This window comes from Pseudophryne corroboree, chromosome 4 (genome assembly GCF_028390025.1).
Source record: "Pseudophryne corroboree isolate aPseCor3 chromosome 4, aPseCor3.hap2, whole genome shotgun sequence".
NCBI lineage: Eukaryota > Metazoa > Chordata > Amphibia > Anura > Myobatrachidae > Pseudophryne > Pseudophryne corroboree.
In genome coordinates, this window is record NC_086447.1 from 486745962 (window position 1) to 486772778 (window position 26817).

Genomic DNA, 26817 nt, shown 5'->3' on the forward strand with positions numbered 1-26817 from the left:
TGGGAAAAGACTAGGCCCAAGTATAAGAAGGGAGGTTCAGGGGCGGAACTGTGGGAGGCAGTGGAGTCGGCTGCCGCCGGGCTCCTGACCACAAGGGGGCGCATCTCCTCCACTGTCTCCCGCAGCCTGAGAACTGCGCTGCTATTGTGGACGGAGGAGCAGTCACTGACACGGAAGCTGCCTCCTGTAGGGAGAGATGGCACTGGCTGCAGCTAGGGGGAGCTCCAGAGCACAGCTCCTCTTCTAGCCAGCCGAGGGAAGCTCTCTGCTCCGTCAGCCTGATGATGAAAGCCAAAGGTAGACACTGTGTGGGGGGTAGGGGAGAGGTGTATTTGGGGGGAAGCACTGTGTTTTGTGTGTGCTTGTTTTTAAGTGAGGTGTGTGTGTGTTTTTAATGAAAGTTGTGCATTCAAGTAAAAGGCATGTGTGTGAGTGATGTGTGTGTGTGTAAGTGAGAGACATGTGTATGTAAGTGAGAGGCATGTATGTGTGTGTAAGTGGGAGGCATGTGTATGTAAGAGAGACTTGTGTGTGTAAGTGAAAGAGACGTGTGTGTGTGTGTGTGTTTAAGTGAATGAGGCGTTTGTGTTTTTTTTATATATATATCTAGTGTTCACGCTAGGTGTCTGCACCTTTTTTTAGACAGATGAATCCCACCCTGCCCGTTTTTGTGCGCCCTACCAACCCGCCGTTTTCTGCCTGCCGTACCCCGCCACGCCGCCAGACCCAGCCGTGCGCCGCCGGACCCGGTAAGCACATGAGAGTCCCCCTGGGCTAAATTAACCTTGTAAGTATTTTGCAGCTGTAAACTTCAATCTCAGTGCTCTCTACCTGGTGCAGTGTGCCTCAGTGCTCTCTACCTGGTGCAGTGTGCCTCAGTGCTCTCTACCTGGTGCAGTGTGTCTCAGTGCTCTCTACCTGGTGCAGTGTGCCTCAGTGCTCTCTACCTGGTGCAGTGTGCCTCAGTGCTCTCTACCTGGTGCAGTGTGCCTCAGTGCTCTCTACCTGGTGCAGTGTGCCTCAGTGCTCTCTACCTGGTGCAGTGTGCCTCAGTGCTCTCTACCTGGTGCAGTGTGCCTCAGTGCTCTCTACCTGGTGCAGTGTGCCTCAGTGCTCTCTACCTGGCGCAATGTGTATAACGTGCTCTATCTGTCGCAGTGTGTAGGAGGTTCTATCTGGTGCAATGTGTATTAGGTGCACTACCGTGTGGTGTAATGTGAATTGCCACTATTATGAAACAACGCCGCTAGATTTTTGGAGCGCGCCTTCGGCGCGGACTGTCCATGTTTTGGCCCATAGGTATGGGAGCACCAAGCATTATAGTATGTACCTAAGTTTGCCCATCCCTCCCCGTGATCAGCACCCTGCCGTAAAAAAAATCCTACAGTGAACACTAATTATATCGGCACACCACTGCGCCAAAGCATCTCCATCGAGACCTGCTGGCGGGTGAGGGAGCACTGTAGGTGTACTATAATGGTATGCTGGTGTCTGTTTTATTGTAATAACTGACTTGGTGTGCATCCACTTTGTATGTGTATCTATATTACTACTGGGAAAGGTACCTGAGCACGCTGCTACTGTTCACCCTTAGTGCCGGATAGCTACATATGGTATGTGTGTGTATGTGTATATGTAGGGGGGCACCAACATTTATCATGCCTCCGGGCGACTGGGACGAACTTACGCCACTGGGGAGGTTCATTTGGCTCCAGCAATAATCTTTCCCAATAACTGTACTATTTACAGTCCAGGTTTCTTTTCATAGTAAACAAAACAAAGCGGAGCTGCCAGAAACTTCATGGACATTGCCTTTGCCCAACCCCTGGGTATTCCTGTAGAAGAACTGGAGTCTCCAATCACTATCTGTGGTCTGGATGGAAGTCCCCTCCTTAATGGTTGAGTGAATCTGTGAACACTGTCTCTTCACTTGGTTGTTGGTGCCTTACATTCAGAGGTCCTGTCTTTCCTGCTGATTCATTGTCCTATGGCTCCGATTGTTTTAGGCCCACCTTGGCTAAGAGACCGCAATCCTGTGATTAATTTGTCACAAACTGTGGAGTTTGTGAATTCGCTGAGTGCTAGCAGAAGTAGTAGATGCTTCTGCAAAGCGAAACTGAGGAGGACGAATGTAATTTCTTCTCATTACATTTATTTAAGAAAAGACGTTAGAGCAAATATTTGAAGAACAAAGAAGGATTCCGGAAGACCTGAATGCGGAGTATTTGTGGAGCAGCGTTAATTGCAAGAGTTCGTATAATGAATGATTATTGATGTGGCTAAAGAACACTTGAAAGAGTTTGTACAATGGATGTTTGTTTAACGTGATTGAAGAACACTGAAGGAGTTTTGCAGAATGGATGATTATGAGACGTGGCTGACGAACACTGAAGGAGTTTTGCAGAATTGGTGATTATGAGACGTGGCTGAAGAACACTGAAATCGGTTTACAGAGTTGATGATTATTAGACGAGGCTGAAGAACACTGAAGAAGTTTTGCAGAATGGATGATTATTCGACGTGGCTGAAGAACATTGAAGGAGTTTTGCAGAATGGATGATTATTAGATATGGCTGAAGAGCACTGCAGGACTGCTGGGAAATCCTCTACAGATAGGACTACAGGAGACACTGTCCTAAGTGGCAGGCTGTGACCTGCAGGGCTGGGGTAATCGCTGTCAGTTGTGCTGCAAATGATAGCTGAGGTGACAGTTCCGTGGAGCTGAAAATCCAAGGGACACTGGAAAGGCACACAGGTGGACCTGTGGGAGCGCAGAGCTAAGACACCTGTACTGGGACAGAAACATAAAGCACTGGCAAGGTTTGAAACCGATTGCCCCCTTTTACCAGAGAGCTCAGCTTGTGATTGGCTGGAAGAGACCAGAGACCAAACCCCATTGGCATACTATGAATTGGTCTCCAACATGGCAGCCCCCAGTACTACAGACACGCCAGAGCAGGGGCTCTTGCTCAGACAACCTCCCTGCACAGTGCTCCAGAGCATATGATCTTGCTCAGGCAGCCTCCCTGCACAGTGCTCCAGTGGCAGCAGTCCGCACAGTCACCAGCTCCCTCTCAGCTGCAGTACACCAGCGGCCCTGACAGACCTCCTCCGCCGCAGCGCTATCCATCTGACAGAGAGCCCCTGGAGACCATCACCGGAGGTGAGTCCACGGTCCATGACAGAATTGGAGAAAGGGAGAAATCATCAGTTGGGGATCTGATTGTTCAGCTAGATGCCTGTCCATGCCAGTCCAGATCTCACAGGCTCTTCCGGAGGGGTTGCCATTTCCTTATCTTAGCTATGCTGATGTTTTCTCCAAGAAGGAAGCAGGCACTGTTTCCCCACATCATCCATATGATTGCGCTATCAATTTGGTGCCAGGTGCCAAATTTATCAGGGGCAGATCATATGCTGTCTCCTTACTGTAAACCAAAGTTACAGAGAATTACATTCAAGAGAACCTTCAGAAGGATTTTATTTGTCCATCTAAATCACCAGTGGAGACGTGGGTTCATTTTCGTGGCAAAGAAGGAAGTCCATGCATAGATTACAGGGCCCTCAACAAAGTTACGGTAAAAAATCCTTATCCGTTACCTCTCATCTCTGTCTCATTTGACTAGCTTTGGGAGGCAGTAGTTTTTTTTCCAAAATAGATCTACGATGTGCATATAATTTAATACGAATTAAGTAGTGGGACGAGTGGAAGACAGCCTTCAATACCCACACAGGGCATTATGAGTACCTGGTTACTCCTTTTGGGTTGTCTAATGCTCCTGCAGTTTTCCAAAACTTAATCAAATGAAATTAAATTTGTGGTAGTTTACTTGGATGACATTCTGATCTTTCTCAGGGGTAAATTTACTAAGATGGGAGATATATTTAAGATGGGGATGTTGCCCATAGCAACCAATCATATTGTACTTTTCATTTATCTAGCACCTTCTAGAAGATAATACCTAGAATCTGATTGGTTGCTATAGGCAACTCCCATCTTAGTAAATTTACCCCTCAGTCTCTCAGAGGAGCATTGTGGTCATGTTAGGGCTGTTCTCCAGAAACTCTGTGAACACCACCTATATGCAAAGTTAGAAAAATGCGAGTTTGAGGTGCAAAAGATGTCATTCTTGGGGAACGTTATCACTCCAACAGGATATTCCATTGACCCCAGTAAGCTTCAGGCTGTCCTTAACTGGGTCCAGCACATCACTTTAAAAGTTATCCAGCCTTTCCTGGGCTTTGCAAATTATTACCAAAGGTTTATCGAAAAGCAGTTACAATAGCGCTAGTCGGTATCCCAGAAGTCACAATGCCGATGGCGGAATTCCGACTAGCGGTGAAATACCACCGCCAGAATAATTGTGCAACAGGCTTTTCTCCCTCTGTGGGTGTCCACAACACCCATAGAGGGAGAATATAACCTGTGGCGAGCGCAGCGAGCCATCGTGCCCTCAGCACGGCAAGCGCAGTGAGCCTGCAAGGGGCTTTCTAGTGCTCGCCCCGCTGCCAGCACACTGGTGGCCAGGATCCCGCTGTCGGTATACTGATGGCTGGGATCCCGGGTCGCCGGTTTTTCATACTGAACCCCTGTTTATCAGCCCCTTTTTGGCTTTTGTAGCACCTATAGTCAAGTTGGCCAAAAAAAGAGCCAATGCCTCTCAATGGTCACCTCAAGTCCTCCAAGCGTTTAAAGATCTAAAGGAAGCCTTTGTGTCTGCTCCTGTCCTTCATCACCCAGACACTAATCTGCACTTCATAGTGGAGGTGGACATCTCTGAAGTGGATGTGGGGGCAGTTCTCTCCCAATGAAATCCCAAGAACTGTAAGTTAAGGGCCGTATTCACTGGCCGATTTGGGGAGAGATGTGTGCTGAGCGAACCGCTCAGCACACATTTCTCCCCCCGCTCAGCACAGCGCGATGTGTGCTGAGCGTGCGGGGGGAGACGGGGGGGGGGGGGGGGGGGCGCTATTTCACCCAGCGGGTGAAGTGAGGGACCTGCTAGTTTGGCCTGCATGCAGGCCAATCTAGCACCAGCGATAGCGATGCGCGGGGCTGCGCATCGCTATTGCTGTGAGGGGTACAAACGGAGTGATCGCTGCTTAAAATCTAAGCAATCTAGGCAGATTGCTTAGATTTTAAGCAGCGATCGCTCCGTGAGTACCCCCCTTTACACTCTTGTGTCTTTCTGTCGCGAAAGTTTTCCCTGGCAGATGTAAATTAGGATGTTGGCAACTGAGAACTCATAAGGGGGGGGGGGGGGTACACAAAGAGAGATCAGTGCATAAATTCTAAGCAATCTGACTAGATTGCTTAGAAGTTAAGCACTGATCTCTGTGTGTACCCCCCACAGCGATAGTGATGCGCGGCCCCACGCTTCGCTATTGCTGGTTCTAGATTGGCCTGCATTGGTGAAATGAGCCCCCCGTCCATCCGCCCCCCTCGCTCAGCACACATCGCTATGTGCTGAGCGGGGGGAGAGATCTGTGCTGAGCGGTCTGTGTTAAGATCGCTCAGCAGACATCTCTCCCGTCAGTACTGGCCTTTAGCCATCAAATTTGCCCTGGAGTGGAGGCATTGTTTGGAGGGGGCTAGAAATGTTATCACACTATTCATGGACAATAAAAATGTATCATACAATGAATCAGCAAAGAGATTAAATTCCAGACAGGCACGGTGGGCACTTTTCTTTGCTGATGCCTTGTCATAAAAGCTTTCTTCAAGTTCAAGATTTCTCTAGTCCCAAGGAACCAATTATTCCAGCTATGTGTATTCATGCTGGTCTTGCCTAAGATCTTGCTTCCCATATTCAGGCTATGCACATGCAAGCACCTTCAGACACCTCTCCAGGACTCTTGTTTGTTCCTGAAATCCAGGACTCTTGTTTGTTCCTTGTTTATTTGAATTTCATGCCAAAAGAGCCTTTGGACATCCTGAGATTTCCAGGACTCCTGAATTACTCTCTCGCTCTATCTACTGGCTCTCCCAAATACATTTGGGCCATAGTTACCAGTCCACCGCTAGAGGAATGTTCTCCTCAGTTAGATCAGCTGAAAAGCAGTGATGGAGTCCTCATATGGTACCAGGGGTGGATTGGCCAACGTGTCTGTGGGGCCTGTTAGCCGTGTTGTCATGTGCCCCCCCCCCCCCTCCCCCCTTCATATGACAGGTGTATTGTATTATGTAATTCTAAAAGTTATTTGCTGCAGAAAAATTACAATCTTCTCTGGAATTCACTTCTAAAGCACTTAGGGGCCCATTTATCAAGCAATATTTGCTGTTATTTACCTATTCGGGGGTTAGCTGCAAATATTAGGTATAACCTGGAGGAGGGATCGCAGCACGTGCCTTCAATACCTGCTACGATCCCTCCATATTCCCACCAGCAACCACATCCCCCATAGGTTTCTATGGGGGGATGTGATGCTGCCAGATTTACCAATATCCAGAATGTGAAGCATTTCCGACATTGGCTACCGTCATCTCCAGATAGCTGCAGCCCGTTGTAGCCTATGGCTACACATCGCGGGGGTAGTTCTAGCAGGGTGCTTTAGAACCCCTTGCTGGAAATGGCTGATGTGTATGGTAGTCAGCGAGGACCGTGTATGTGGAGCAGCCCCTGAACCTGCATGTGCCAGGTGATACATTCACCAAAAATGATCACATTCTGCAATGCACTCCTGGGTGCGATATTGCATTGCAAATGCAATCCTTGATATATGGCCCCATATACTGAAACCGTTAATAACCTGGAACACATAATATAGGGGCCTAATTCAGACCTGATCGTAGCCCTGCAAAATTTTACAGGGCTACGATCAGTCACACAGACATGCGGGGGGATGCCCAGCACAGGTCTAGTCCGGGTCTAGTGTCAATCAGGCAGAGGCGATTGCTAGGCAACGACAGAATGCACACTTCTGACCTGATCGCTGCGCTGCGATGAACGGCAGCCTGTGATCTGGTCAGAATGACCCCTATAGTCAGGAACACACTCTCCAGTTAGGTGGGCTATATGGAACCCTCCTACTCTTCAGAGATTCTTATCTGAGTCTCCATCATGTGTAATCAGAACTACTTAACATTCAAGATAAAAGGTGAATTTCAGTATGTACTGTATATGTCACAAACACTAATGAGAGACATACACAATAAAGTCATTTAAGATGGATAGACTGTACACTGCAAAACTCTTAGTTGCAAGAGTGTATGAAAAGGTTATTCTAGGTCCCATCTGCTTTTAATCTAGAGAGAAATCTAATGATTCTGAAACTATTACACTGTAAAGCATTTCTTCTTCTTTGTGAAATGCTTCCAGCAATATTCATTAAGCCAATAATTTCCTAATTGCTCTTTCTTTCATCATACTTGTGTCGGGTTGTTTGTTTACTCACTGTTTATTCCACTATTATTACTTCTGTGAATAACAAGAGCTCCTTAATCAATGATAATTATCTGTTTAGTAACAATGGACCTTATTTAGAAGGACTTCCAAATCAGAGGTGGTCCCCATGTGCTCTTAAGAAAGAAGGCAATTCTCCTAGTAAGCATTTACCTGCACCAAGGATGGAGGCGACATGGTGAAATTGCACCAAGTTTCTCCCACCCACAGCTTACAGAAGTGGGCAGAGTTTCATGTGCAATTGTCCCATCTATTTGGTAATCATGCAAAGTGTGTCATCAAGCCATCCCATATTTTCCTATTTTGCCTTCCATTTCCTGAAAAAGGTAGGCATAAAGTCAAACATAAAATACAACCTATCCAATCAGTGGGAAATACATGTCCCTAGAACATACCCTATACAGACAATATGTACTGTTTAAACTTGTAGAAAAGCTGTTCCATTTCTCCCAGCATCCAAAAAATGTAAATTGTGTGCTCAGAGGAAGCATGACTGTGTCCTGTTTGTGGGGCATGTTCATGTCTACATGTGCAAGAACATGTTCCTCAGGGGTGTGCTTAATGCTTTTAAAGGGCTAGGTCACCCTAACCTCCTCTTCCCATCTCTAATTAAATAAGTAACATTAATAGGGCATCTAACTGTGGGGGTGGTCTTCAGTATGCCGCCGGCCGGGATCCCGTCAACCAGCATGCCGACACATATTCTCCCACTTGGAGGTCTACGACCCCCCTGGAGGGAGAATAAATTGCATGGCGCGTGTAGCGCACCACCGTGCCCGCAGCGTGGTGAGCGCAGTGAGCCCGCAAGGGGATCATTAGCGCTCGCCCAGCTGTCGGTATGCCTGCAGTCGGGATCCCGGCGCCGATATGCTAGCCCCCGGGATCCCGGCCGCCGGCCACTCATACTACACCCAACTGTGGGACATTCCTTCCAAATGTGCCCAATTCAGGACAAAAAGTCCTAATAATTGGGAAGGCAGGACTTAAATCAGTACTGTTTTGCCTACATCCGGACAGTTGAGAAGTATGTTGATCCGCTATGTATTGTCCTGTACATAAAATAATGTTCTGACAGTGCTGAATTGAATTGTAATAAAACATAAAAGTAGTCTTATCTGCATTTATATTAATACATTATGTTTCTCTTGATACCAAAATAAACAATATTTATTCTAATTCATGCTGCAAAACATTTTGGCATATATGGTGTTATGGTAGCAAAAAAAGAAGTTATGTCTTGATAAAGTTCTGGGAGAGAAAGAAGTGCGTTGACAAAGAGCATTAACAGCCGCATACCTTTGTTACAATGGACTAAACTTACTAATACCACCTGACGGAACCACTCAGTTGAGATCTAACCTGGACTGACCAGTAAATTACCCAAGAATAACAGTGTCTTGAGACGTCCAGCATGCATTGGGACTACATATACTGGGGGTGATACCCCTAACAGCGGAGTTCTAAAAGAAGAATCAAGTATTAATATTAAAATATAGAGTACTTTTATGACAATACAAGTCAGCACAGTCAGACCTTTTTTATTTGCGGTTATTTTTCCATCAGAGCCAGGTAAGCATCTCTTTTCTGCAGCAGACGTGATATACTACATACTTAAAACAGGATTTTGATACCTACCGGTAAATCCTTTTCTCCTAGGCCACAGAGGATGCTGGGGTCCACTTCATGACCATGGGGTATAGAAGGTTCCGCAGGAGCCATGGGCACTCTTAAGACTTTTCAATGGGTGTGAACTGGCTCCTCCCTCTATGCCCCTCCTCCAGACCTCAGTTATAGGAACTGTGCCCAGGGAGACGGACATTTAAAGGAAAGGATTTACTTTAATACTAGTGGTGAGATACATACCAGCTCACACCTCAACCATGCCGCACAACATGGCATTCAACAGAACACACGCCAACAGGCATGAACCATTTACAGCAACATGCTGAAACTAATATAACACAACTTGTGTAACTCTAATAACAAAACTGCAGGTAAAGTACGCACTGGGACGGGCGCCCAGCATCCTCTACAGACTAGGAGAAAAGGATTTACCGGTAGGTATCAAAATCCTGTTTTCTCATACGTGCTAGAGGATGCTGGGGACGACATCAAGACCATGGGGGTCATTACCAAAGCTCCAGTACAGGCGGGAGAGTGCGGATGACCCTGCAGCATCGATTGACCAAACTTTAGGTCCTCATCGGCCAAGGTGTCAAACTTGTAGAACTTGTGTTTCACCCTGACCAATTAGCTGCTCGGCAAAGTTGTAATGTCGAGACCCCCCGGGCAGCCGCCTAGGATGAGCCCACCTTCCTAGTGGAGTGGGCCTTTACCGACGTCGGTAACGGCAATCCAGCCGTAGTATGAGCTTTCTGAATCGTATTTCTAATCCAACGTGCAATAGTCTGCTTGGAAGCAGGAAAGCCAATCTTTTTGTGATCATACAGGACAAACAGAGCCTCTGTTTTCCGTATACGAGCTGTTCTAGCAACATAGATTTTCAAAACTCTAACTACATCTAGAGACTTTGAATCAGTGAATGTGTCAGTAACTACTGGCACCACAATAGGTTGGTTTATGTGGAAAGATGAAACCACCTTTGGAAGAAAATGTTGACGAGTTCTCAACTCTGCCCTATTTTCATGGAAGATCAGGTAAGGGCTCTTGTGAGACAAGGCCCCCAATTCAGACACCCGCCGTGTGGATGCCAATGCCAAAAGCATCACCACTTTCCAAGTGAGAAACTTCAACTCTATCTCTTGTAGAGGCTCAAACCAATCCGATTGAAGGAACTGCAACACGACATTAAGGTCCCATGGTGCCACTGGAGGCACAAATGGAGGCTGGATGTGCAGAACCCCTTTCACGAAGGTCTAAACCTCTGGAAGAGAGGCCAGTTGTTTTTGGAAGAACACTGACAAGGCCGAAATCTGGACCTTGATTGACCCCAATCAGAGGCCCGCCTGCAGAAAATGGAGAAAACGTCCCAACTGAAACTCTTCTGTAGGAGCCTTCTTGGATTCACACCAAGACACATATTTTCTCCAAATACGGTGGTAATGTTTCGACGTTACTCCTTTCCTGGCCTGAATAAGGGTGGGGATGACTTCCTTGGGAATACCCTTTCGGGCTAGGATCCGGCGCTCAACAGCCATGCCATCAAACGTAGCCTCGGTAAGCCTTGATACACACACAGCCCCTGCTGCAGCAGGTCCTCGCGAAGAGGAAGAGGCCGAGGATCTTCTATGAGCAACTCCTGAAGATCTGGGTACCAAGCCCTCCTTGGCCAGTCTGGGGCAATGAAGATTGCTCAAACTCATGTTCTTCTTATGATCCTGAGCACTTTTGGGATCAGCGGAAGTGGAGGGAAGACATACACTGACCGGAACACCCACTGGGCCACTAGCGCATCCACTGCTATTGCTTGAGGGTCTCTCGACCTGGAACAATATCTCTGAAGCTTCTTGTTGAGACGAGATGCCATCATGTCTACTTGAGGAACTCCCCATAGACTTGTCACCTCTGCGAAGACTTCTTGGTGGAGGCCCCACTCTCCTGGATGGAGATCGTGTCTGCTGAGGAAGTCTGCTTTCCAGTTGTCTACTCCCGGAATGAAAATTGCCGTCAGAGCCTTTACATGTCTTTCTGCCCAGAGGAGGATCTTCGTCACCTCTGCCATTGCAGCTCTGCTTTTCGTTCCGCCCTGCCTGTTTATGTACGCGACTGCTGTTACATTGTCCGACTGGATCTGCACGGGATGATCTTGAAGAAGATGTACCGCTTGTTGAAGGCCGTTGTAAATGGCTCTCAATTCCAGCACGTTTATGTGAAGGCAGGCTTCCTGACTTGACCATTTTCCGTGGAAGCTTTCCCCCTGAGTGACAGCTCCCCAGCCTCGGAGACTTTCATCCGTGGTTATCAGGACCCAGTCCTGAATCCCGAACCTGCGTCCCTCTAGTAGGTGAGAACTGTGTAGCCACCACAGGAGCGAAATCCTGGCTTTTGACGACAGGATTATCTTCCGGTGCATGTGTAGGTGGGATCCCGACCACTTGTCCAACAGGTCCCACTCGAATACTCTGGCATGGAACCTGCCAAACTGTATGGCCTCGTAGGCCGCCACCATCTTCCCCAAAAACCGAATGCACTGATGGATCGACACACTTGATGGTTTCAATATCTGTTTTACCATTTTCTGGATTTCCAGAGCCTTTTCCACCGGAAGAAATACTCTCTGAACTTCTGTGTCCAGAATCATCCCGAGAAAAGACAATCTTGTTGTCTGTTCCAACTGTGACTTTGGATAATTTATGATCCAACCGTGTTGTTGGAGTATTGACAGGGAGAGTGTGATGTTTTGTAACAACTGCTCCCTGGATCTCGCCTTTATCAGGAGATCGCCTAGATAAGGAATTATATTGACTTCTTTTTGACGCAGGAGAACCATCATCTCCGCCATCACCTTCATGAATACCCTCAGCGCTGTGGAGAGACCGAAAGGTAACGTCTGGAATTGGTAACGGCAATCCTGAACCGCGAATCTCAGATAAGCCTGGTGAGGAGGATAAATGGGAACATGCAGGTAAGCATCCTTTATGTCTACCGACACCATGTAATACCCCTCCTCCAGACTGGAAATCACTGCCCTCAGTGATTCCATTTTGAACTTGAATCATTTCAAGTAGATATTCAGATGTTTTAGGTTTAGGATCGGTCTGACAGAGCCGTCCGGCTTCGGAACTAAAAAAAGGCTTTAATAAAACCCCTCCCCTTGTTGTGACAAAGGTACCAGGACTATGACCTGATAATTTTTGGATTGCCGCTGTTACTGCTTCCCTTTCCGGAAGAGAAGCTGGCAAGGTCGATTTGAAAAATCGGCATGGGGGAACGTCTTGAAACTCCAGCTTGTATCCCTGGGACACTATTTGCAACACCCAGGGATCCAGGCCAGACAGAATCCAACTTTGGCTGAACAGTTTGAGACGTGCCCCCACCCGAGCGGCCTCCCGCAGAGGAGCCCCAGCGTCATGCTGAAGATTTGGCAGAAGTAGGGGTAGACTTCTGCTCCTGGGAACCTGAAGCCGCTGTGGACTTCTTTCCCTTTCCCCTTCCCCTGCCTGCAAAGAAGGGGGAACCTCTCGCTTTTTTGTATTTATTGGGCCGAAAGGACTGCATGTGCGGGTGATATGTCTTTTTTGCCGGTGCAGGCGCAGAGGGCAAAAATGTCCACTTACCTGCGGTAGCCGCCAAGACTAACGCATCCAGTCCATCGCCAAATAAGGCCTCACCTTTATATGGGAGAGCCTCCATATTTCTTTTGGAATCTGCATCCGCGTTCCACTGGCGAATCCACAACGCCCGCCGAGCCGATACTGCCATGGTAGCGGCTTGTGAACTCAAGAGTCCAATATCTTTCATCGCTTCTAGCATGTATGCGGCAGTGTCTTTGATATTCCCTAACTTAAGGAGTATCTCATCTTTATCAATCGTGTCAATTTCTGATGACACGCTTTCTGACCATTTTTCAATAGCGCGACTCACCCACGCGCAAGCAATTGTGGGCCTGAGCAGCGTACCATTGGCAACATAAATGGATTTCAATGTAGTTTCCATCTTTTGGTCTGCCGGCTCTTTTAGTGAAGCCGTGCCAGGTGCAGGGAGAATTACCTTCTTTGTCAACCTGGACAGTGCACTGTCTAACACAGGGGGTGACTCCCATTTTTTCCTGTCCTCCACCGGGAAAGGATAAGCTATCTGAATTCTCTTGGGAATACGAAATTTCTTTTCGGGATTCACCCACATCCATTCAAAGAGAGTGTTAAGCTTGTGGGAAGGAGGGAAAGTGACCTTGGATTTCTTTTCTTTATAGAAATAAGCCTTCTCCTCAGGTACAGGAGTGGCTTCCGTGACTTCCAGAACTTCCCTTATAGCTACAATCATATATTGTATATTTTTTGCCAATTTATGATCTATTTCTCTGGAGTCACTATCGTCGACACAAGAATCAGTGTCCGTGTCGGTATCAGTATTCACAATATTCGCAAATGGTCTCTTATGTGACCCAGAGGGGTCGCCTGTGGATGGAAGAACAGAGCCCTGAAAAATCACATCCTCCACAGATTTTCTCCAGCACTCAGCATGAGATTCAGATTTATCTAATCTCCTATTGATATGATGCATACTATGACGTATTTCTTTCACCCATGCAGGCTCTTGGTGTGCCGGCAGCGCCACCACATTACACTTCTGTGTCCCTAAAATGGTTTCCTCCGGGGAGGAACTCCCTGCCTCTGACATGTCTTACGCACATGTACAACACACACACAGACACACTGGGACTTATAGGGGACAGACCCACAGTAAAATCTGTCAGAGGGACACCGTTTAGGAGCAGCCAGCTCACAACCCCAGCGCCAGTATCTAATGCCTGTGAACACAGAATGCGCACTGACATGCAGCGCTTTTTACACAGTAAAACACACTTGTAAAGCACCAAATTCGCTTGTGCCCCCGTCCCCTGTTTTGCACCCTGATACTTGTAGTCAGAAGTGAAGAAGGACCAGCGATGTCTCTGCAGCCTGAGGAGAGAGAAAATGGCGCTGAGCAGTGTGCTGGCTGCCTGAGGAAGAAGCTCTGCCCCCACAATGGCGCGTTTTTACCTCTGAACTTTTCATAATACTTATACTGGCGGGGGTAGGGCTGTGCCTCGGCATCTTATGCCCCTTTTTGCCAGTTTATAGAGGTGTTTTTGCTGCCCAGGGCGCCCCCCCTCCGCGCCCTGCACCCTGCAGTGCCTGTGTGTCTGGGCAGCAATGGCGTGCTGCGCTCCCGCCAGCCGCTCTGTACCTCAGCTGTCACTTTCTTGATAGAAGATCTGTCTTCTTCTACTCACCTGTCTTCTGACTTCTGGCTCTGTGAGGGGGATGACGGCATGCTGTGGGAGTGAGCATCTAGACACAGCTAGCGTTCAGTACCCTTCAGGAGCTAATGGTGTCCTGTCAGCCAGAAGCAGAGCCATGAAACTCCTCAGGAAGTTGGATCCTACTTCTGCCCCCTCAGTCCCACGAAGCAGGAGACTATTGCCAGCAGTTCTCCCTGAAAATAAAAAACCTAAGTCTTTTCAGAGAAGCTCAGTAGAGTTCCCCTAGAGTGCATCCAGTCTGCCTGGGCACATTTCTAAAACTAAGGTCTGGAGGAGTGGCATAGAGGGAGGAGCCAGTTCACACCCATTGAAAAGTCTTAAGAGTGCCCATGGCTCCTGCGGAACCGTCTATACCCCATGGTCATGAAGTGGACCCCAGCATCCTCTAGGACGTATGAGAAATAATATTATCAACTGCTAGCACCCGGAATAGGAGATAGTAAGTGAGTAATCACTAGCCTGCTCCATGTATCTTCCTGCACAAGCACTGACTCCTATTTACAGGTCAACATGATATGCTGACTTTTTCAGAAAAAGTGAGTATATATATTTTCTGTACATACTGTACGTAGTGTTTGTAGATTTTATATACATAGAGAATTTATATTATTGTAAAAAGCAAAGATGGAATCCTCCATGTAAGAATTCTGTACCTGCTCCAACACTCTCACACCTCTGGCTGTTCTAGATCATTAAGAATAATAGCATGCTGCCGAGCACCTTGTATGAATAAACAAAAACACCGGGGATTTTATATAATACATCATGTCTTGGCCATCTCTACCTTGCTTACTTCCTGCCGTCAGGCCATCTTCCGCATGCTTGCACCTCATGTCACCTGTCTGTCTCCCCTCTCCCCCTAGATTGTAAACTCCTTGGAGCATGGCCCTCTTCCCTCCTGTGCTCACAACGCTCTTCTCTCGCACTTAAATTACAGCTCTCTCCTACCTGACGACTGTCTATACCCACATCTACTCTCGCTTGTTACCGGTTATCTCTTCAACGGCTGCCTGTCCCTAGTAGTATGCCAATTACTCCTTTGCTTCCCCTTATCTCGGCTGTATTGTGTACTGAGAATGGTGGTACTAATTGTTACCTGTGCTCTGTTTGAGTTTTTCAGTTACTGTAATGTTAAGTTCTGTGTACCCTGTATTGTTAAATAAAATGTAATAGTATTCATAATAATAATAATAATATGATTTTCATATACATATTATACTAAAACATAGTTTGCTATACTAAGCTACAGAAATACTGTATATACAGTAATTATTATGTGGCATATCAGATTTAAAAGACACAATTTGAAAAGAAAGAAAGGTGGTTCGCCTCAAAGAATGTATTATTAGGCACTATGTGGTTACAAAGATTGGGGCAGATGTATTAACCTGGAGGAGGCATAAGAAAGTGATAAACCAGTGATAAGTGCAAGGTGATAAACGCACCAGCCAATCAGCTCCAATATGTAAACTAACAGTTAGAAGCTGATTGCCTGGTGCGCTTATCTTTATCACTGGTTTATCACTTCCTTATGCCATCTCCAGGCTTAATACATCTGCCCCATTCTTTTATACTAATTTGAAACTTTAAATATTGAAGGTATTTTGACACAAGCCCTGCATTCAATTTCCAGGGCCGTAACGAGGGTGGTGTGGACGGTGCTCTGCACACAGCACATATACCTAGTGAACGGAGAACCGGTTGCATCAACCCGCAATCGCTTATGTAATATGCTCCGTCGCCTCCAGCTGCAGTGCTGTAATGTATGTAGCTCTACATACATTACAGCGGCACCAGCTCTGCCTGACCTCTGGGAACATGTGTGCCGAAGTTCCAGGATCAGATTGATGCCACCACTACCGGCCAAACACAGCCATACACATTCACGTACAACATGCAGACTGTTCATGGGGAACCGGAACATGCAGTATTAGGGTAAGACAGGGAGAGTTGTTTATTACTAAAACCACCTGGAACTTACAAAACATAGCATCGGCTTCTACAAACATCTGCAAGAGAGAGCTATAAGCATTATTATGAATCTTTTTTTTTTCCCTTACAGGTGCCACTATTATTTTTAAAATTTCTGTTATAACTGATTCTGTAGTGCTATACCTGGTATGTGCTGTGTGGGCATAATGTGTAAGGGGCATTGCTGTTTTGGCATAATGTGTAATGGGCATTTTTGTGTTCTGTAATATGAATAAGTTACAGTATAATTTAAATTGGGGGTGTCATTGTGTGACCATGCACCTTCCCCATGAGATCACTCCCTTTTTCTGGCACCTGCTCTCCCTGTTTAAAATAAGTGGGGGCACTAATGCACTTTCTGGCACAGTGCACCAAAATCTCTAGTTATGACACTGTCAGTTTCCATCTCAATAATATATCTTAAAGAATGGACTCCGCTGTAGGGAATGCCCAAATTTATATTGGAATTGACATGATTAAAAAATTGTATTATTCACATTGGGTGATGTATAAATGTATGTTGTATTGAGGAAAATGTCTTAGGATGACAACTGGTTGAAACTTAATTACTTTGCTGGGACATAGCTTGTTTACAATACAGCCCAGCGGAGACACTGCTCACCAGAGGTGTTAAATCTCTTTTCATGTAGGGGAAAAGAGATTGCTTGGAGAATGCATATAGGTGGTCATTCCGAGTAGTTCGCTATTTTTTTCGTTCGCACAAGGTATTCGCAAACTTGCGAACATGTTGCAAAATAGCGATTATCCGCCTCCAACGTATTTTTGCTTATTCGGCCGCAGTATTACACAAAGTGGGCGTATGCCAAATGACATCGCAGTAATGCGAAACCATCGCATTAACACAATCTCATCGTAAAAATACTAACTTTTCGGAGATTTACACATTCTTCTTAAAATTGCACACGCTTTTGCGGAAAAACGCACAGCAATGGGTTTTTTTTCTATTAAGTTAAATAACACCTTTCAGTTTAAAGTCCACAAGCCCTCCTCAATTACGAATCCAATTAGTGTAATGAATGATAATGGTCATGACCAATTAAGTATACAAAAAATACCTGAAGAACACTTTGTAGGGATAATTGGCCATCAACATTTAAATGTTTTTAATAAAAATATAGATGTGTTAAATGTGCCTGGTCTAATTTGTTTTTTTTTTTGTGTTTTTGTGTAGAGGTGTAGTTTGTGAATGAAGGTGTTTACATGTTTTTTTATACAATAACCTCCTAACTGTTTTTTGTTTTTTTTTGTAAAAATCTTACGTTAGATGTGTGAAATGTTTAAGGTAATCAATTTCTGCTAGCCAATCTGCTGTTCCTTTATTGCATTAATAAACACAACACCCGCTTAACTTGAAATATTATTTTTTTATTGTTTGTAAAAAAAAATTTTTTGTGTGCTGGAAATTTTTATAACGTAAAAAAAAAAAGTTTTTAAATAAAAATTAACTAAACTTTTGCAGCTGCTCCACATTCCTCATTAATCCCTGCAGGTGTTGCCGCATGGTGGCAAGAATGCCCACAAAAGTAGTGGGATCTCCAACTGCAACATCTGAAATTAAGAGGCAACATAAACATTACTAACTTAAGGGCCCTACACACTGGCCGATTTTTTGAAAGATATGAACGATCTCGTTCATAAATGAACGAGAACTCGTTCATATCTTTCAGTGTGGAGACTCCTGCGATGAACGATGCGCGGCCCCGCGCTCGTTCATCGCTGGTCTCCCGTCGGCTGTGCATGCAGGCCAATATGGACGATCTCGTCCATATTTGCCTGCACTTCAATGCAGCCGCGTGACGGGGGGAGTGAAGAAACTTCACTCCCCCTGTCACTGCCCCCCCGCCGCCGGGTCGCTCGTCGGCCGTATCCGCCGTCGGGCAGCTCGGCGGCGGGTCGGCCAGTGAGTAGGGCCCTTTATTACTCACATTACCAATTATACAAGCAAGGCACAAAGCACACTTTAATGCAGGCATGTCCAAACTGCGGCCCTCCAGCTGTTGTGAAACTACATATACCAGCATGCCTTGACACAGTTTTGGGGTCATAGAATGCAAAAGCTGTGTCAGGGCATGCTGGGATGTGTAGTTTCTCAACAGCTGGAGGGCCGCAGTTTGGACAGGCCTGCTTTAATGGCAAAGTGACTACATCATGGCTGTTTTAAGGATAAATCAGTAGCAGAACAACACACAAGCCTGCTCAGCAATGTTTTTTTTAAATTATTAATTTTTTAGAAAGTGTACCACACCATAGGGTACATTTACTAATATGGGAGTTCTATTTAGGATGGGACGTTGACCATATCAACCAATCAAATGCAACATATTATCTTGTAGAAGGGGCCAAAAAAATTACAAGCATAATCTTATTGGTTGCTATGGGCAACATCCCATCTTAAAGAGAACTACCATCTTAGTAAATGTAACACCTTGGGGTATATTTACAAAGATTCGTGTTTTTGCCGTTTTGAAGGGTGTTTGAACTCGAATGGTATCGGGTGCATTTTACTGCAACTTTTTGAATCCTGATACGATCATTCACTAAGCTGCCGAGTTTTGCACAATCGTTTTTTCCGATGTCGATGTGATTCAAAATATCAGGCAGTGTTTTACGGGAGTGATGAGTAAAACACTGCCTGACAAAACACAAGGAATCCCGGCCGGATCTGTGAGATCCATGCAGGGCTTCATTGTGTACCTTAAAAAGTTGATTAAACTCATAAAAAATCTGAAAAAAAAATTGCGTAGGGTCCCCCCTCCTAAGCACAACCAGCCTCGGGCTCTTTGAGCCGGTCCTGGTTGAAAAAATATGGGGGGAAAAATGACAGGGGTTCCCCCATGTTTAATCAACCAGCACCGGGCTCTGCGCCTGGTTCCAAAAATACGGGGGACAAAAAGCGTAGGGGTCCCCCGTATTTTTAAGACCAGCATCGGGCTCCACTAGCCAGGTACATAATGCCACAGCCGGGGGACACTTTTATACTGGTCCCTGCGGCCCTGGCATTACATACCCAACTTGTCACACCTGGCCGGGGTACCCTGGAGGAGTGGGAACCCCTTAAATCAAGGGGTCCCCCCCTCCAGCCACCCAAGGGCCAGGGGTGAAGCCCGAGGCTGTCCCCCCATCCAAGGGCGGCGGATGGGGGGCTGATAGCCTTGTGAAAAAATGTGAATATTGTTTTTAGTAGCAGTACTACAAGTCCCAGCAAGCCACCCCCGCAATCTGGTACTTGGAGAACCACAAGTACCAGCATGCGGTGGAAAATCGGGCCCGCTGGTACCTGTAGTGCTACTACTAAAAAAATACCCCAAAAAAACAGGACACACATACCGTGAAAGTATAAGTTTATTACATACATGTACACCTCCATACACACATACTTACCTATGTTCCCACGAGGCTCGGTCCTCTTCTCCATGTAGAATCCTTGGGGTACCTGTGAAAAAAATTATACTCACATAATCCAGTGTAGAATCCGACCTTTGAATAATCCACGTACTTGGCCAAAAAAAAAAAACGGAAACCCGACTACGCACTGAAAGGGGTCCCATGTTTACACATGGGACCCCTTTCCCCGACTGCCAGGACCCCCCCTGACTCCTGTCAAAGAGGGTCCCTTCAGCCAATCAGGGAGCGCCACGTCGTGGCACCCTCCTGATTGGCTGTGTGCTCCTGTAGTGTCTATCAGGCAGCACACGGCACAGATACAATGTAGCGCCTATGCGCTCCATTGTAGCCAATGGTAGGAACTTTGCGGTCAGCGGTGAGGTTACTTTCGGTCAACCGCTGACCGCAAAGTTCCCACCATTGGTTACAATGGAGCGCATAGGCGCTACATTGTATCTGTGCCGTGTGCTGCCTGACAGACAATACAGGAGCACACAGCCAATCAGGAGGTTACCACGACGTGGCGCTCCCTGATTGGCTGAAGGGACCCTCTTTGACAGGAGTCAGGGGGGGTCCTGGCAGTCGGGGAAAGGGGTCCCATGTGTAAACATGGGACCCCTTTCAGTGCGTGGTCGGGTTTCCGTTTTTTTTTTTGCCAAGTACGTGAATTATTCAAAGGTCGGATTCTACACTGGATTATGTGAGTATAATTTTTCTCACAGGTACCCCAAGGATTCTACATGGAGTAGAGAACCGAGCCTCGTGGGAACATAGGTAAGTATGTGTGGATGGAGGTGTACATGTATGTAATAAACTTATACTTTCACGGTGTGTGTGTGTCCTGTTTTTTTGGGGGTATTGTTTTAGTAGTAGTACTACAGGTACCAGCGGGCCCAATTTTCCACCGCATGCTGGTACTTGTGGTTCTCCAAGTACCAGCTTGCGGGGGATGCTTGCTGGGACTTGTAGTACTGCTACTAAAAACAATATTCACATTTTTTCACAAGGCTATCAGCCCCCCATCCGCCGCCCTTGGATGGGGGGACAGCCTCGGGCTTCACCCCTGGCCCTTGGGTGGCTGGAGGGGGGGACCCCTTGATTTAAGGGGTTCCCACTCCTCCAGGGTACCCCGGCCAGGGGTGACTAGTTGGGTATGTAATGCCAGGGCCGCAGGGACCAGTATAAAAGTGTCCCCCGGCTGTGGCATTATGTACCTGGCTAGTGGAGCCCGGTGCTGGTTTCAAAAATACGGGGGACCCCTACGCTTTTTGTCCCCCGTATTTTTGGAACCAGGACCAGGCGCAGAGCCCGGTGCTGGTTGATTAAATATGGGGGAACCCCTGTCATTTTTCCCCCCATATTTTTTCAACCAGGACCGGCTCAAAGAGCCCGAGGCTGGTTATACTTAGGAGGGGGGACCCCACGCAATTTTTTTTACAGTTTTTACACTAAACAGACCCTTTCCCATAGATAACCATGCACATATCTCACTGATCCATGCATGGTTATCCAAACTCGACTGGAAAAAGCAGGTCTATTTTTTTGCTGCTTTTTTTAACGATTCGCAAAAAAAAACGACCGCAATTGAGCACTCAGAAACTAACACCCAAATACGAATGAATAGTGAATTCCCGTATTCTATGACATAACAGCCGCGTTTGACCGATGGTCTATTCATTCGTATTTCTGAACGTTGTCATTCAAACCATTACGAATAGTCCAAACACTGCCGAGATTGGTGCTTAGTGAATTCCCGGATTGGGACTTAGAAAAAAAAACACAAATCGCCAAACTCGGATTCTTAGTAAATACTGGCCCATGTTGGGATTCATTCACATCTGGAGTGAAGCAGACTTATCTTTTTTGGGGTTGGCCCTGCATCATCACACTGCATATCAACATCTTCAGAAGGTCAACATATCCTAGCATGCCCACACTCCCTGAAGGGTTCACTACGGCTGGCCGGCGGTCGGGCTCCCGGCGACCAGCATCCCGGCGCCGGGAGCCCGACCGCCGGCTTACCGACAGCTTGGCGAGCGCAAATGAGCCCCTTGCGGGCTCGCTGCGCTCGCCACGCTACGGGCACGGTGGCGCGCTACGCGCGCCACACTATTTTATTCTCCCTCTATGGGGGTCGTGGACCCCCACGAGGGAAAATAATTGTCGGTATGCCGGCTGTCGGGCTCCCGGCGCCGGTATACTGAGCGCCGGGAGCCCGACCGCCGGCAAACAGAAGACCACCCCTCCCTGAAAGCCTGCCTTACTTACTACATAAGGTCAAACAGGTTTTTAAATTAAATGTTAATTTTTTTTGAGTGTAACTTTCACAACACAAATCACTGTGTCCTTAGCCTGGCTAACAAAGTGAAGCATGCGAATTCAATGTGCTAATATTGGAATACCCAGGCACAAGTGTAAAAGTCAAACAACATACTAAACTCCACTCATGTCTAAATGTTTAGCAGATAATGTTGCACATACAAATCCTGTTGTCCAGGCAACCCAGTCGACCTAATGAGTGTCGACCTAGAGTGGGCATCCTCAACATTGCAGACATAGACACTGTACATCTAATGATACTCACACAAATGTAAATGCAACATCCATACCATGATGAAGAACACAAACATTTTTCCTTGGGTCAAGATTGGCCACGGTACAACACTGCATGTATTGGAATTTGAAGTTTAAGTAGGTAACAAATACATTTTAAATGTGTAAAAACTTACTCTCATCTGCCACATGCGCAGCACCCTCTAGATTTTCCGGGGCTTCTGCTGCCCATTCACTGGGTGGGGAAGGAGGCTGGATGGGGGAAGAAGGATGGATGGGGGAAGGAGAATGGATTGGGGAAGGAGGAGGGATTGGGGAAGGAGGATGGAATTGGGAGCTGGTTACAGAGGGTGGGTCTGATTGAGAGGGGGAGGGGGGCGGAGAGGGTGTTTGGGCCACAGAAGGGGAGATGTGCTGAGAGGTGGGTTGGTCCACAGAGGGTGAGGGGGCCAGAGAGGGGGAATGGGAAAGAGAGGGGGAGGTGGGCGGAGTGGTGGTTTGGCCTACAGAGGGGGAGGGGGACAGAGAGGGGTATTGGTAAAGAGAGGGAGAGGGGGGCAGAGAAGGGGATTGAGAAGGAGAGGGGGATTGGGCCACAGAAGGGGAGGGGGGCTGAGAAGGGGATTGGGAAGGAGAGGGGGATTGGGCCACAGAAGGGGAGGGGGGCAGAAAAGGGGATTGGGAAGGAGAGGGGGATTGGGCCACAGAAGGGGAGGGGGGCTGAGAAGGGGATTGGTCCGGGCTTTCAGCAGCAGCTTGCCGTTGTGCTTGCCCTAGAATGACATATGTAATATTTAGGTTGTGGCTTTAAAAATTATAACTACAGCATTTTTCTATTACACTGTTCTGTCCCATGTTAAAGACACAGGGGTAAAATTACTAAAGTTTTTTTTTTTTTTTGGAACTGGTGATGTTGGCCATAGCAACCAATCTGATTATACGCAAAATTTTTAAGCTGCTTCTAGAAGAGAATAGATTGAATCTGATTGGTTGCTATAGGCAACATCACCAGTTCTAAAAAGCTCACACCGTAGTAAATTTACCACACAGAGCAAGTTATTGGGTTCAGTTGACAGCCTGTGTAGCAACTCAGTACAACAACATGCACTTTTTCAGAAGCACTTTGCTACACAGTCAGTACTGCTTGCCATAACCACACACACTGTTTCATGTTTGTTCTACAATACTACATTGTCAGTGTGCTAATTTTCACACTATATAACTTAGTGAAAATATGCAAGTTTTGCATTCAAAGTTTCTGCTAATAATCTTAGTGGAATTTAATGTAATATGAAACTTACTTCGCCTACGTGTATTGCGAGTTTGTTGGCGGATTTGCGCCAACAGGTCCGGTGTGCGATGGCGGAGGTGGCTCCAGTGCCTTTCTAGCTAGATAATAGTGCGTCGCGTCTGGTCCGGGTGCGGGTGCGGAGTAAGCGGCGGACCTCCGCATAGGCCTCGCGCTTTATCCTATTGGGGACAAAGGGCCCTGCGCGGCCTACGCGGCGGTCCATCACCGCGACCAACACACGCAGCTCACGGCGGGTAAAAGCTGCTGCGCGCATGGAGCCAATGGCATTTTCCATATATGGGCTTATATTTATAGTGTGTGGTGGCATGTGATTGGTTGTAATTGTATGGTGTCATCTGTAATGAACTTTATTGATATGTGTACATTAATGTGCAGGACAGTTTGTGCAGTTCGCATGGGCGGAGATTCGCACCCGCGGACACACACACACACACACACACACACACACACACACGCACACACACACACACACACACACACACACACACATATCATTAAGATATGGCTGCAATTCATAAACATATAAGTCTACATATATATATATATATATATATATAGATATATAGATATATATATATAGATATATAGATATATAGATATATAGTCATAGAATCACTCGGCACTCCACTCAGCATATACGTACAACAGGCCTGGTGCCCTCCTTCCATGTAGTTTACAAGTTCATGTAACGGGTGGCACTCTCGGACTTGTTTCAAATAAAGGACCCGGACGCGTCCGGGTCCTTTATTTGAAACAAGTATGAGAGTGCCGCCCATTACATGAACTTATATATATATATATTTATATATATATATATATATATATATATTTAAAACAACACACACACATTTTTTTCACCCTATTTTTGGGCTTAGAAAAAACACAACTAAGTGTAACAATCTGTTTACTCACCACATTTTGCTGGAACAAACAGCTACACAAAGTCACAAATTTTTGGATTTTTAGGATCAGATGGTGTGTCATTTTTATGGTAAACAGATGCACAAGCCAAACAGAAAATTAAAAAAAAAAAAGTTATTGTTGTTTAATAACACAATTACCCCAAATTCAAAACTACAAAAGTAAATAAATAAAAAAACATTGTATCCAACAATCTTAAGGTGTGTACACACGGTAAGATATTTTCTTCCGATTCTGACTATATAGTCAGAATCGGAAGAAAAGATAGTGCAGATCGCAAGGTGACAGTCACCTTGCGATCCCGATCCGATGCCGATGCGCGGCCCCGCGCGGTCGGCATCGGCAGAAAAAATAGGCTGTGCAGGCAAGTCAATCCTGGCTATCTCTATAGAAGAGATAGTCAGGATTGACATCGCACATAGCCAGCATCGCAAGCACACTCATTATGTGCTTGCGATACTGGCTAAGTGCCGACCCGGCCCCCTGTCGCACGGTGAGAATCGGATAAGTCCGAATCTCACCGTGTGTATGCACCCTTACACAACAAACATGATACGGAGAACATTACAGATAAAATCTGTACTGAAACAATATAAAATACTCGCTAAACTCACTCAGAAATGTGCTCACTCAGAAATGTCCACCTTGCTTCAGTAATTTTCTGCATACACCCACACACACACAGGCTGCATGCAGGGCGTTTATATAGCCAGTACAACAATTACTGGACCAATTTGCATAATTTACACCTGCGCGGATTTCCGCACCGGAAACACACGCAGCTATAAATAGCTAGACACTCGTGCATACACACATGCCACCAGCAACATGGCTACTCGTGAGCAGATGGCAGCAGAGGTGGACGAGGTGCAGCAGCAGACGGCTGATTTAACACATCGACGCCTAGCGCTGCGGAGGCAGATGCTTGACTCTGCCAATGCTGAGTTAGAAATAGCAGGACCCAGTACTATACAAACTCCATCTTCTGATACCCAGGAGTTAGGAGTGAATCCCCTGCCAGTCATAGATAATGGGGAAACTGAGGGTGATTCCGGACTAGCAGCTCAAACACAAACTACACAAGCAGCTAGTGAAGAGGAAGATGGTGAGGAAGGACAGGACGATAGCTCACAGGCTACATCCAAAAAAAAGAAAAGACAGCCCGCCTTCACTAAGAGGGAGTTACGTGTTTTGGTCACACAGGCCATGGAAAAAATACATTGAGGACCCAAAAACATGGGTGCTGCATCCAAAGATCGAATTTGGAGGGACATCACTGATTCTGTTAATGAAGTCGGCTCAATAGTCCGCACCTCGCAGGAAGTTCGAAGACGGTAAGTGTATATTGACAAACCATTTTCTGAGCCAAGTATTCTTAAAAATTTAGCTAGATGTGATGTTGCTATAGCAACCAAATACATAACATGTGTACTATCAATTAAAGCAGGTATTCATAACTTTTATGTCCCTTGCCCCTATTTTTTAACACATATGTAGTTGGGCCGACTTCAAATCCCGCCTGAAGGGCAAGAGGTCTGCAGAATGGAATGCCTCGAGGGCAACAGGGGGAGGTCCAGCTGCCACTGTGGAGTACACAGATCTTGAGGAGATGGCGATGGACTGTGTTAGCTACGCGGAGGGGGTTGGGGTGTCTCATATGGACACGGACCTGCCTGAAATACTCCATGCACATGACTTGCCAGGTAAGTTTACACACATATTCCTAAAGAAATATTTTTTTGGTTCCATAAGTCTCATATTGTTTTTTTCTACTCTTTTTCCACTCATTCTTCTATTTGCTTTGAACATAACACAGCACAGGTGGGTGAGCAGGTAGAGTCACAGGAGGGTTATGTGGCTGAGGCTGAGGTGGGGGGACCTAGTGTCTGTGCCAGTGTGGGACCACACATTCCATCTGTCCAGATACCAACTGCCCCCCCCCCCCCCCCCCCCCCACCCAACCCTCTGCTATCCCGGACATCCTGTCTGAAATAGCCAGGTATGGTGAGAGCCTGAATGCTTTTCAGGACAGGATGCTCCGGGAGGTAAGCCAGATACCTGTCCGGCTCACTGAGCACAGAAACAGTGTGGAGCAAGGTGTAGCTCAACTTTGCCAAGGTCTGGCAGAGATCAGGCAGGGCCAAGATCAACTCGCCTCCTCCTTCCAACAACTTGCCAATTCGATTCAGCAAGGGCTCCAGGACATCGCTGTCTCCCTTGCCCACAGTGACAGAGAGCCAGCCACATCGGCTCCCTCCCCTCCCCCTGCCCAGGAAGAACATCCCACTGGGCAGGGCCCTCGAAGGTCGCTCCGCAGACCGAGCCATGAA

General features: G+C 46.7%; 1 protein-coding gene across 4 annotated transcripts in view; it reads left to right on the forward strand.

Moving 5' to 3' along the window:
• Positions 1-218: 218 nt before the first annotated feature.
• Positions 219-26817, forward strand: part of ARMC2 (armadillo repeat containing 2) — a 502181-nt gene continuing 475582 nt past the window's right edge. For 3 of the 4 annotated variants that reach the window (XM_063917082.1, XM_063917081.1, XM_063917085.1), the window contains exons 1-2: positions 219-297; positions 643-749. The gene's annotated coding sequence lies outside the window, so the exon portion shown is untranslated. Of the gene's footprint in view, positions 298-642; positions 788-26817 lie in introns of all 4 variants that reach the window. The other variant, XM_063917083.1, reaches the window with a different exon arrangement.